The sequence below is a fragment of the Nerophis ophidion genome, linkage group LG03, assembly GCF_033978795.1.
Source record: "Nerophis ophidion isolate RoL-2023_Sa linkage group LG03, RoL_Noph_v1.0, whole genome shotgun sequence".
In the NCBI taxonomy this organism is placed as follows: domain Eukaryota; kingdom Metazoa; phylum Chordata; class Actinopteri; order Syngnathiformes; family Syngnathidae; genus Nerophis; species Nerophis ophidion.
This window is the reverse complement of record NC_084613.1, coordinates 43859566-43873511: the sequence shown is the minus strand read 5'-3', so window position 1 is coordinate 43873511 and position 13946 is coordinate 43859566. Positions and strand designations below refer to the sequence as shown.

The window sequence follows — 13946 nt, the reverse complement described above, 5'->3', positions numbered from 1 at the left end:
CCATTTTCTACCGCTTGTCCCTTACTCTACATTCAGTTCATTGAAAATAATAGGTCAAACTTGGGATAAGAAGGGGGGATAAAAAAACACTAGGTTTAGTATATTTTAGTTTTTTTCTGTCTTATATTGTAACTAAGCTTTCATTCAACAAAAAGGGCATCAGGATGGGTTTACAAAAGGCCAAGCACAACAGCATATAAAAGTGTCACCCACTTTGATCTGATGCAGTTGCCCACTTCAAGCACTGAAAGAAAGAAAGAGTTTTTTTTGTGGCGCATTAAAAGGAAGACAATGTTTTACATCCTCAATACTGCACACAGTTCGGACGTGGTGGCCTCAGCTTGCAAATATTTAGTATAGAATAATTTAAAAAAAAATGTTTTAAATAAAACAACATTCGAGTAGTGTCGCATTGCTTCAATGACAATAAATCACCTCAATTTTGGTGCAAATAGTTTTCACAAAACTGTAGCTTTGATTTGATTTTCAAACACTGTGGGTCAATGGTGAGTGACAAAAAATACATTTCAATCCCATTTTACATTCACGATTTGGGGCAGTATTAAAGTACAGGAGTTAGTGTTACAGACCGGGACTCATTACTCATTTGGATTAAACAGATTATCGCTAATTATTCATTTAAGAACAACTCTCCACTGCAAGACTTTCAGAGGTTTGTTAGATTTAATAAAAGAAAGAAGATAGCCTTCAGTACCTATTTCCTCTTTTAGTGGTCGGTGTATAGTTACTAAACTGCAGAAAAATACCAGGTGTCTGTTGGGGGTTAAGGTGTGTACTAAAAGTTATGCCTTTTCTAATTTGCTTCTCATATTTAAAAAGATTATGTAGTATTCAGAGTGGCACTTCTCCTGTAACTGCCACAATGTCTCAAACATCTCAATGAGACAATAACAGACAATGTAGATGGTCAAACAAACTAAAGTTAAAGTGAAAGTTTTCTTTCAACCCAATGCTTCAGAGTGGAAGGTGTATACGAGTCTTCCTGTGCATAATGAGCCCTGATCCTCCACCAAAAATGAGCCTGAGGACAAAGTCCTCTCAGGCTGTTGGATCCCTGGAATCTCATTGCTTGGCTGAAAAACCTTCCAGATTGGGCAGTGTAGACAGAAAGTAAAGTGTTCATTGATGTGTGAGTACATTTTTTTTTTAAATGGTCAGAACCATGAAAACAATTAATGAAGTATCATAGAGCATATTCAAGGTAATGCACATGAAGTTGTAAAATGTGAAATTTGAGCCATATTGTATGTAAAAAAAAAAGTATTTACAAAATAAAAATACTGTCATGCATGTACAAATTTACAGATTTTTTGGCTCAATGACAACTCATATTTCAAAAGAAGGATCGCTGAAAAGAATATAGAAGAAATTGACTCACATTCAAAGAGTTTTGACTATCGCTACGTTGCGTTAACAGTTTACAATGACTACCGGTAATTTCTTTTTATGCATGATAACTACGAGATGTTCAAATGTTTCCTAAAAAATGCTCATCCACTTTTTATGGTTGTATGGCACCAGTTTGAATAAAAGATTAATTTTATTAATTTTTTTATTGTAAAAATCTTGGAACTCTATCCAAGGTTTTGTTGGATGTAAACAACAACATGACAGCCCTCGAAGCACATTAAATCTCTTTTACCAGAGGTAAGACAATCCAGTGAAAAGATTAAGCAGAACAACTGTCAGTCGACAAACTACTGCTGCTAACTGCTAAAGCTAACAAATATAGCTAAGCTGAAACCCTCGCTGACATCACACATCACTTGGCAACAGACACCACCTTTTAACTGAAACGTCTTTCAAATGCATATAAATTTGATTTTTTTTAAGTAACACATTCATTACTTTCCCTAGTAATTATTACATCTATTAAAGAGTAATTCAATTAGTAATAAATCACTTTTTGGTTAAGTAAAAAGCAACTATAATTACATTCCAAAAGTAATTTTCAAAAGACTGGTAGTAACAGTCATGTGATGTTGAGTTTAAGCTAAACCCTGTGCACATTTCGTTTAAAATACCGATATATATTGAGTATCGCCATAAGGCCTAAAAATACCGGGATATCAGTTTTGGTCAATGTCCCCCAGCTCTACCTGCACTCCAAAGATTTAATGATGCTAGCAATTAGGGATGTCCCGATACAATTTTTTCTCTTCCGATACGATACCGATATTGTAGCCTTGAGTATTGGCTGATACCGATATCAATACGATACGATATAGCAGGGGTCGGGAACCTATTTGACTGAGAGAGCCATGAAAGCCTAATATTTCAAAATGTATTTCCATGAGAGCCATAAAATATTTTTTAACACTGAATACGACTAAATGTGTGCATTTTTAAGTAAGACCAACATTGTTAGAGTATAATAAGTCTCGTATTCTTTTTAATAACATTGTTATTTTAAAGTTAACCAATAATAAATACAATACTTCTTACCATTAATGCGACATCTTGGACAGATGCAATAGAAAACGGATGTTTGGATTAAAATGCATGAGAATGTTTTATAATTTGAACGTTTTTTTAACACTGTGATTACCAGCTGAATTATCAATTACTTATCGTGTTAAGCAATGTCAGCTAAGATTTAACTGAGAGCCAGATGCAGTCATCAAAAGAGCCACAGGTTCCTTACCCATGATATCGGCACGAATCATACATATATTTATTCCTTATTTTGTTGTGTGGAATGTTAGAAAAGGCTTGATAAAGTGATGTTACTGTTACTGATGTTGTAGTGTTATAACAGAAAACAATAGTCAGCAAGAGTAGGTATAGGAGAAACTGACTCATTTATTATAAACCAATTGGTTACATAAATTTTAACCTTCAACATAAGAGTATTACCTCAACAAATCCAATAAAAACAAAATGTTATATTTAAAGTGCAAAATAACCACTAATACCAACATAATTATACAATTGAATAGAATAAATTAAAAATAAATTAGAAGACCCTGAAAAATAACCTAAATAAATCCAATTTAAAAAAAAAAAAAACGTTTTAAAGTGCAAACAATTCAAGTTCACTTCAGTTATTTTTTTACTGTCAGCATATGTTGGAAACAACTGTGGGCAGGGACAAAAACAACAAAAACTACACATTTTAACCTCTTCGTGCATCTGGGGTAAAGTTTTGTCCACAATGTAGTGGCGGCTAGGAATAATGTAGCGATGTTCGAGGTGCTCCATTAAGCGTTTAAACCCGACATTACTCACCACCGACAGGGGCTGGTCATAAAGCACAATAAACTGGACTATCTTTTCTGTTATGGCCATTGCCTTTTTGCTGTACTGTAGTAGTTCGTCACGTCTTGCAAAGCTTTCGGCCAGCGTGGATTGCTGAAGCGAGAGGTTTGTTGCTTCGCCTTGCTGCTCTCGCGAAAATCCCCATGTTCTTGTATGTGGCGTTTTTTCAAATGTGCGATGAAGTTGCTTGTATTGAACCTTCCCGTTTCTGACCCTCCACGAGACACTTGCGCCTGAAAAATGTTGCATTTAGCAGCAACATATTTGTCCGAGTTTACGTTAAAATACTTCCACACAGCCGACATCACTATACTTTGCCGCAAGCACACGCGTCGTCGTTGTTGTGATCACGTGGGCTGTGCATGCTGGATCAGAGACGCTCTTATTCCGCGGCCGGCACCAACGTTAATTAAGGGGCATTGCCACCACCTACTGTGTTGGAGTGTGATCAAACCAGAGTCACCTATTATAGAAGTGCTGCAGCAGCAAATGGACATCTTATATCGCAGCGCTTATATCGGAGATTTTAGATTCAGTCCGATAAAATCCGATATTCACTTTTTAGGGTAATATCGGACTGCATTTACATTTGAGTGCTTCTTCTGTGGGGATGCATCATCCCCACAGAAGAAGCACTCAAATGTAAATGCAGACCACTTCACGAAGGACAGAACTGTAAAAAAAAGCAACTTCTAAAAATGCAATTTCAGCAACCGACATGGGAGCTGTATGTTTTATCATTTTGTTTTTTCCCCAGGTAATAGGCAAACTTAGCATGATGTTTGTGTTGAAATGTGACTGTAATTTTAGTGCCCTTTTATGTGTCCCCTTCCTTATTGTTATGTTGTATCAGATATTTGGCATATCTTACATTGGACAATTTACAGTTTATACTAGGTTCAACAGGGCAGCACGGTGTGATAGGGGTTAGTGCGTCTGCCTCACAATACAAAGGTCCTGGGTTCAATTCTGAGCTCGGGATCTTTCTGTGTGGAGTTTGCATGTTCTCTCCGTGACTGCGTGGGTTCCCTCCGGGTACTACGGCTTCCTCCCATCTCCAAAGACATGAACCTGGGGATAGGTTGATTGGCAACATTAAATTGGCCATAGTTTGTGAATGTGAGTGTGAATGTTGTCTGTCTGTGTTGGCCCTGCGATGAGGTGGCGACTTGTCCAGGGTGAACACCGCATTCCGCCCGAATGCAGCTGAGATCAGCCCCAGGACCCTCCACGACCCCGAACTGGACAAGCGGTAGAAAATGGATGGATGGACTAGGTTCAACACACAATAGCGCGTATTGAACATAAGACTGTGAGAGATAGGCATGGACAAACACAGCTCATTAGCATTAAAACTACAGACGCACTAACCAAACGTTCTCCGCGGATTCAAACAACCTCCTCACTTTCCAAGACAGCCTAGGTTCACTTGTGCTAACCACATAACAGTCTTCCGTTCACTGGGCGGGTCTGACAAATGGAAGTGCGTGATATAAGGCTTGTTACACACCGGATTGAGCAGTGTTAAATCCAGACATTCTCAACAAAAGGAGCACTTTTATATTTTCCAAAACCCAACATCAATGATAGATTCTGGCGAATACACAATTTCAGGACATATGAAACATTTTGTTCACAAATAGTACAATAGATATTGTTCTTTTAAGCGGTTACAATAGCAAACAAACAGAGCCTTATCAGATATTCCAACCTAACGAGCATGAACAGTGCTAAGATGGAAAAGAGGTTATGTTGGGCAATTATTGACAGAAATTACTCTGGTCTGTAAATGTAAAGCAACAGTCATTGAATTTACTGAATGAATAATTGGAATTTAATCCCTGATTTCCACAGGATGCGCAACACCAGCAAAACGTAACTGCTGCGAACGGCATCTATCGTCTGGCAATCCCCAACGCCTGCTGCGGTTCTGCCGTGCAGAAAAATAATGCAGATTTTTACGAGATATTGGGGATCTGGGAATAACCATGTGACAAGGTGAACAGAGAAACTTCGAACTTTGCCGTCCATCAATACCCACAAGCGGGCGCTTCTGTGATGTCCTTGACTTGTGAAAAAGACAACAGTTTTTTTGCCTTGCAGAACGACGACTATTTTTTTTTGTAGCAAGCAACATGTGGCAAGCAATGTAGACACAAAACTCCAACAAACCACACCCCTATTCCACAGCCAGCGTATCAGCTGGCCTTTGACACAGAACCTCATATTGTGCACTAGCTTCCCGGGATATATCTTAATATGACTCTAATTTTGGACCTCCAGAATCAGCATTTGGGTCAACATAGTAAAATTACATCTGAAAAACTTTGAGTAGGAAGTTTCAAAGTGTAAAATACGATTCACCTTATAGACGGACCATTTAATTTTGAAAGAAAACCAAATAATTTTTCGTTTTGGTGCATGACTTCCTGTCCCAACACAAGCAGATTTTAGCTGAATTGATGCGCTGTCTTATGGCGACCTGAAAAAATAGAAGCTCTGAGCATACTTATTAGCGCATGGATTCTGCTGCTGAAAAGCATAAGATAGTACACTACCTTGCTCTGGGTATGAAAACATTGGATATTCCAAAAAACTTATGTGTGATCACCAAACTGTCAAGAAATGTGTTGCTGATTCAGAGTACAGTCAAGTTCAATCAGATAAAGGCAAATTTTTAAAAAAAAAGTATTTGCCAGACAAACTCATTCGATTAAGAGAGAAGTTGCTAAAATATTTATGCAAAGAGGTATTTGAAGCCGCTGGTGCCTTTGTAGTCTCACGAACCTCAGGGTGTAGGATCCTCAAAAAGTTTGCAAGTGTGCTAAAAGCTAATATTCAACCACCCCTAAACAATGTTTACAAGCAGAAACGGTTGCAGTGGGCCAAGAATACATTAAAGGCCTACTGAAACCCACTACTACCGACCACGCAGTCTGATAGTTTATACATCAATGATGAAATCTTAACATTGCAACACATGCCAATACAGCCGGTTTAGTTTACTAAATTGCAATTTTAAAATTTCCCGCGAGGTATCCTGTTGAAAACGTCGCGGAATGATGACGTCTCGGGTTGTACCGGACATTTTTTTCCAGCCCCATCAAAGCTATAAGTAGTCTGCTTTAATCACATAATTACACAGTATTCTGGACATCTGTGTTGCTGAATCCTTTGCAATGTGTTCAATTAATAATGGAGGACTCAAAGTAGAAAGATGGAGGTGGGAAGCGGTGCACTGCAGCTGCCTTTAGCATCACAAACACAGCCGGTGTTTCCTTGTTTAAAATTCCCGAAGATGAAGCTTTACTATGGAACAGAGCGGCCAAGCGAACATGGATCGACCACATGTCAACCAGCAGGTTTTGGTGAGAAAATTGTGGTAAGAGGTCTGCTCTTACCGAAGACATCAGCGGAGCTTGTATCCTCTTGTAGCTTACCTCCTCCCACCGGAGACACATTCGCGGTCACCACAGCCGTGGCCACACCCCTCCTACTTTCCGGTACTATATAATCTCACTAAAACACTAGTAACGCAATAGGCAGATAAGGGATTTTCCAGAATTATCCTAGTAAATGTGTCTCATAACATCTGAATCGCTCTCACTGCCCTCGCCTTTTTTTTTCTTTTATTCGTAGTCCTTCACTCTCATTATCCTCATCCACGAATCTTTCATCCTCGCTCAAATTAATGGGGGAATTGACGCTTTCTCAGTCCGAATCGCTCTAGCTGTTGGTGGCTATGATTATAAAAAATGTGAAGATGTGAGGAGCCCTACAAACCGTGACGGCACGCGCACATCGTCTGCTACTTCCGGTACAGGCAAGGCTTTTTTATTAGCGACCTAAAGTTGCGAACTTTATCGTCGATGTTCTCTACTAAATCCTTTCAGCAAAAATATGGCAAAATCGTGAAATGATCAAGTATGACACATAGAATTGACCTGCTATTACCGTTTAAATAAGAAAATCTCATTTCAGTAGGCCTTTAAGACAAATTTTCACACCATGAGCTCAGGAATACAATTCACTCTTCCCACACTTGTGAACAAGACTCCAAGGTACTTGAACTCCTCCACTTGGAACAAGATCTCCTCCCAAACCCGGAGATGGCATTCCACCCTTTTACGGGCGAGAACCATGGACTCGGACTTGGAGGTGCTGATTCCCATCCCAGTCGCTTCACAGTCGGCTGCGAACCGATCCAGTGAGAGCTGAAAATCTTGACCAGATGAAGCAATCAGGACCACATCATCTGCAAAAAGCAGAGACCTAATCCTGCAGCCACCAAACCGGTACATAAAAGTTATGAAAAGAATCGGTGACAAAAGGGCAGCCTTAGCAGAGTCCAACCCTCAATGGAAACAGGTCCGACTAACTGCCGGCAATACGGACCAAGCTCTAACACTGATTATACAGGGAGGGGACCAACACAATCAGACAGTCCGTTACCCCATACTCTGAGCACTCCCCACAGGACTTACCAGGGTACACGGTTGAATGCCTTCTCCAAGTCCACAAAGCACATGTAGACTGGTTGGGCAAACTCCCATGCAGCCTCAAGGACCCTTCTGAGAGTATAGAGTTGGTCCAGAGTTCCATGACCAGGACGAAAACCACACTGTTCCTCCTGAATCAGAGGTTCGACTATCTGGCGTAGACTCCTCTCCAATATACCTGAATAGACCTTACCGGCAAAGCTAAGGAGTGTGATCCCACAATAGTCAGAACACACCTTCTGGTTCCCCTTCTTAAAAAGAGGAACCACCACCCCGGTCTGCCAATCCAGACGCACCGCCCCCGATGTCCATGCGATGTTGCAGAGTCTTGCCAACCAAGACATCCCCACAGCATCCAGAGCCTTAAGGAGCTTTTTAACTACCCCGGCAACCTCAGCCCCAGAAATAGGAGAGCCCACCATAGATTCCCCAGGCACTGCTTCCTCATAGGAAGACGCGTTGGTAAGATTGAGGAGGTCTTTGAAGTATTCCCTCCACCAATCCACAACATCTGCAGTCGAGGTCAGCAGAACATCATCCCCACCATGCAAGGTGTTGACATTGCACTGCTTCCCCTTCTTGAAGTGGCAGATGGTGGTCCAGGATCGCTTCAAAGACGTCTGGAAGTAGTTTTCCATGGCTTCCCCGAAACTCACACCCATGTCCGAGTTTTTGCCTCCACGACCGCTGAGCCAGGGGGGCAACAAGAATTGCCTCCCCAGCCCGTCGCCTCTCACTGCTGGCAACGCCAGAGTGGCAAAGAGTCCAGTCCCTCTCGAGAGAACTGGTTCAAGATCCCCTGCTGTGCGTCGAAGAGAGTCTGACTATATCTAGCCAGAACTTCTCCACCTCGCACACTAGCTCAGGCTCCTTCCCCCCCAGCGAGGTGACATTCCACGTGCCAAGAGTAAGCTTATGAAGCCGAGGATCAGACCGTCAAGTGCCCTGCCTTTGGCTGACGCCCAGCTCCCATTGCACCCGACCTCTATGGCTCAGGAATACATGAAGACAAATTTTCAAACACTTTTGTTTACTGATGAGTGTCATACAAGCCAAGATGGTTGGTGAATGGCCACAATGTCCCAACAAGGCTGAGACGGAAGCAGGGGAGCGGAGGTGTCATGGTTAGGGCTGAAATCATGGGGAATGAGCTGGTAAGTCTCTTTAGGGTCCCTGAGGGTGTGAAAATGACCTCTGCAAAGTATGTAGAGTTTCTGACTGACCACTTTCTTCCATGGTCCGAATTACTCTCGCTGCTGGTGGCCATGATTGTAAACAATGTTCAGATGTGAGGAGCCCCACAACCCGTGACGTCACGCGCCTATCGTCTGCTACTTCCGGTACAGGCAAGGCTTTTTTATCAGCACCAAAAGTTGCAAACTTTATCGTCGATGTTCTCTACTAAAGCAAAAATATGGCAATATCGCTAAATGATCAAGTATGACACATAGAATGGACCTGCTATCCCCGTTTAAAAAGGAAAATCTCATTTCAGTAGGCTTTTGAGTGTCTAGAAAAGTGCTATATAAATCTAATCCATTATTATTTTATTATTAATAACGGCGCGAGTCACGTATTTACAATATTTTGCACATTCTTTGAAGTTACCACAGCTTGAGGTCTAGTCTTTTGATCCAATTTGATTCTCTAATATTTAAATTGATTTGCATTTTAAGGAAACAAGCTATGTATCAATGATCATATTTTAAACTCACTTTTTTTTTTCTTCCCATAACGTTATTCCTTTCTACAGCATGAGGTGATTAACCTGATTTTCGCCAGATCCTTGTAGTTTGCTGAGCTCCACACAAGGATCTGGGACTTCTCAATAGGAAATGTATTTCAGAAGGCGGGGCCTCGTAAAAAAAAAAAAAATCATTGTATGTGATTGGATAAACCACTTGTCCATTATCTTGAATGATGTGCTACTTCAACCACTCACATCAAAATCAACCCGTGACACTGGCCAACCCAGAACAGCACAAGTTGCATATTGGATGACGACAGAGCGAAAAGTTAATAAATGCCTTCAAAACCGTTCTATGCTCACCTTTTAAAGAATTTATATTTGATAGATTTGACAAACCAGCTGCAGTAGCAGAATCAATGTCAGTGTTGTAAGCACAATACCAATGGGCGCACAACCGCACTTTGAAAATTTAATGTCAAATCAAAGTCAAATCAAATCAAATGTTGATTGGATTCATCACTATACAATGACATTTTCTTATTTAAACTGGGATAGCAGGTCCATTCTATGTGTCATACTTGATCATTTTGTGGTATTGCCATATTTTTGCTGAAAGGATTTAGTAGAGAACATCCACGATAAAGTTCGCAACTTTCGGTGCTAAGACAAAAGCCCTGCCTCTACCAGAAGTCGCAGACGATGACGTCACGTGTTGAGGTCTCCTCACATATTCACATTGTTTATAATGGGAGCCTCCAACAAAAAGTGCTATTTGGACCGAGAAAACGACAATTTCCCCATTAATTTGAGCGAGGATGAAAGATTCGTGTTTGAGGATATTGATAGCGACAGACTAGGAAAAAATAAAGTAAATAAAAATAAAAAAAAACGCAATTGGGACGGATTCCGATGCTTTTAGACACATTTAATAGGATAATTCTGGGAAATCCCTTATCTTTCTATTGTGTTGCTAGTGTTTTAGTGATTTAAATAGTGCCTGATAGTCGGAAGGGTGTCTCCACACGCAGTGTCTCAGGGGCGTCGACGGCAGCTATGGACGACACAAGCTCAGCTGATCTCTGGTAAGAAGAAACTTTTTAACCACAATTTTCACACCCAAACCTGTTGGTTGACATTCCGTCTTGATTCATGTTGGTTTGACCGCGCTCTGATCCAGTTAAGTTTCACCTCCAGGAATTTTAAACAAGGAATCACCGTGTGTTTGTGTGGCTAAAGGCTAAAGCTTCCCAACTCCATCTTTCTACTGTGACTTCTCAAATACTAATTGAACAAATTGCAAAAGATTCAGCATCACAGATATCCAAAATACTGTGTAATTATGCCGTTAAAGCAGACGACATTTAGCTGTGTGTGTGTTCAGCGCTCATACTTCCTAAAAACCTGTGACGTCTTGCGTACATGTCATCATTACACGACGTTTCCAGGACGAAACTCCCGGGAAATTTAAAATTGTAATTTAGTAAACTAAAAAGGCTGTATTGGCATGTGTTGCAATGTTAATATTTCATCATTGATATATAAACGATCAGACTGCGTGGTGGGTAGTAGTGGGTTTCAGTAGGCCTTTAAAGAATTTATATTTGACAGATACACTAAATCGGCCCTAATGTCTGAATGTGAGTGTGAATGTTGTCTGTCTATCTGTGTTGGCCCTGCGATGAGGTGGCGACTTGTCCAGGGTGTACCCCGCCTTCCGCCCGATTGTAGCTGAGATAGGCGCCAGCGCCCCCCGCGACCCTAAAAGGGAATAAGCGGTAGAAAATGGATTGACATATGGATTTGACAAACCAGCTGCAGTAGCAGAATCAATGTCAGTGTTGTAAGCACAATACCAATGGGCGCAATTTGAGTTAATGTCAAATCAAAGTCAAATCAAATCAAATCAAATGATTGGATTCATCACTATACATTGTACATCCACAACTAAACTACTGACTAAACTATTACCACAACTTGGTTTACCATTTATAAAATATAATAATGTAGGGTTACCTGGAACTTGAAATAGGCCACCAGGCCTGAATCCACACTTCCCTTGCCAAACACCTTCGTTTCCCAACCCTCACGCTTGAATAAATAGTCCTTGATGCCATCTACGCAGTGTTGGGAGACTTTTTTGCTGTTAGATCGCGTCCAAATTTGCAAAGTGCGCGAGATTGGTGAAATGCTTACATCAGCACACAACTCCACGCTGCATGCCGCCATTGTTGTTTGAACCAGACAGTCTTGGCAATCCTAAATGGTTCATTATTTTTTAAAAGCCTACTGAAATGAGATTTTCTTATTTAAAAAGGGGATAGCAGATCCATTCTATGTGTCATACTTGATCATTTCGCGATATTGCCACATTTTTGCTGAAAGGATTTAGTAGAGAACATCCACGATAAAGTTTGCAACTTTCGGTGCTAAGACAAAAGCCCTGCCTCTACCGGAAGTCGCAGATGATGACGTCACATTTTGATGGCGCCTCACATATTCACATTGTTTATAATGGGAGCCTCCAACAAAAAGTGCTATTCGGAAAACGAATAGAGAAAACGACAATTTCCCCATTAATTTGAGCGAGGATGAAAGATTCGTGTTTGAGGATATTGATAGCGACGGACTCGGAAAAAAAAAAAAGTTAAAAAAAAAAAAAGTTAAAAAAAAAACGCGATTGGGACGGATTCCTATGTTTTTAGACACATTTACTAGGATAATTCTGGGAAATCCCTTATCTTTCTATTGTGTTGCTAGTGTTTTAGTGAGTTAAATAGTACCTGATAGTCGGAAGGGTGTCTCCACGCGCAGTGTCTCAGGGGAGTCGACGGCAGCTATGGACGACACAAGCTCAGCTGATCTCTGGTAAGAAGCGACTTTTTAACCACAATTTTCACACCCAAACCTGCTGGTTGACATTCCGTCTTGATTCATGTTGGCTTGACTGCGCTCTGATCCATAGTTAAGATTCACCTCCAGGAATTTTAAACAAGGAATCACCGTGTGTTTGTGTGGCTAAAGGCTAAAGCTTCTCAACTCCATCTTTCTACTGTGACTTCTCCAATATTAATTGAACCGATTGCAAAAGATTCAGCAACACAGATCTCCAAAATACTGTGTAATTATGCCGTTAAAGCAGAAGCCATTTAGCTGTGTGTGTGTGCAGCGCTTATACTTCCTAAAAACCTGTGACGTCTCCCGTACACGTCATCATTACACGACGTTTCCAGGACGAAACTCCCGGGAAATTTAAAATTGTAATTTAGTAAATTAAAAAGGCTGTATTCGCATGTGTTGCAATGTTAATATTTCATCATTGATATATAAACGATCAGAATGCGTGATGGGTAGTAGTGGGTTTCAGTAGGCCTTTAAAGAATTTATATTTGATAGATTTGACAAACCAGCTGCAGTAGCAGAATCAATGTCAGTGTTGTAAGCACAATACGAATGGACGCAATTTCATGTCAAATCAAATCAAATGATTGGATTCATCACTATACAGTGTACATCCACAACTAAACTACTGACTAAACTATTACCACAACTTGGTTTACTATTTATAAAACATAATAATGTAGGGTTACCTGGAACTTGAAATTGGCCACCTGGCCTGAATCCACACTTCCCTTGCCAAACACCTTCGTTTCCCAACCCTCACGCTTGGATAAATAGGCCTTGATGCCATCTACGCAGTGTTGGGAGACTGTTTTGCTGTTAGATCGCGTCCAAATTTGCAAAGTGCGCAAGATTGGTGAAATGCTTACAACATCTGCACACAACTCCTCGCTGCATGCCGCCATTGTTGTTTGAACCAGACAGTCTTGGCGATCCTGATTGGTTCATTATTTTTTAATATTTTCAAAGAGTTTGCATAGCTCTCGAGTCCAGATCCTTGTGTGCAGCTCTGCGAACAACAAGGATCTGGCAAGAGTCAGGTTATGAGTTGATGTCATCTAGCGACTTTTAGGACAGCCTATGGCTGCTTTCCTTACTGAAGAGTTGGCAAAAGTGCGCAGCTGTTCCTTCCTGGGAGAGACAAACTGACTCACTGAACTGATATTCTTACGAGCTAACTTTACCGACGAGCCGTGAAAAAGAAAGGAGACTCGGTGATATTTCTAGAAGCAATTTGACATTCACACAAACACACACACTTTAAAGCCCCAGGCGCAGTTGTGACCACACACTGTTAAAGCTCAGCACCATGGCGGTGGAGGCTAGTATGCTAGACACGAGCACTAACCCACCAAACATGCAAGTGGTTGTTCATAAGAGTCACCCACAACGACAAGGCGTCGACAACGAGGAAGTGTCCCTCATTAGCCGGGCTGGAGGCGTGGACATTAGGCCTTACGGATGTCGTCTATGTCTGTGACCCAGCCTACTACTCTCCTGAAAGCTCTGACCCGGTCTGCTGCTCCCTTCAGCCGCTTCAGTCCTAAGGCCGTTCCTAGGCCTACTTGAAGGGCTCGGCT

The 13946-nt window shown here is 41.1% G+C and overlaps 1 protein-coding gene across 11 annotated transcripts in view; it reads right to left on the bottom strand.

Moving 5' to 3' along the window:
• Positions 1-13946, bottom strand: part of ktn1 (kinectin 1) — a 51135-nt gene that overhangs the window by 36886 nt on the left and 303 nt on the right. The window contains exon 2 of one of the 11 annotated variants that reach the window (XM_061895291.1): positions 12249-12302. The exons of 8 other annotated variants lie outside the window; for them this stretch is intronic. The gene's annotated coding sequence lies outside the window, so the exon portion shown is untranslated. Of the gene's footprint in view, positions 1-213; positions 245-12248; positions 12303-13754; positions 13906-13946 lie in introns of those variants that run through there. 2 more of the 11 variants (XM_061895290.1, XM_061895292.1) reach the window with 2 other exon arrangements.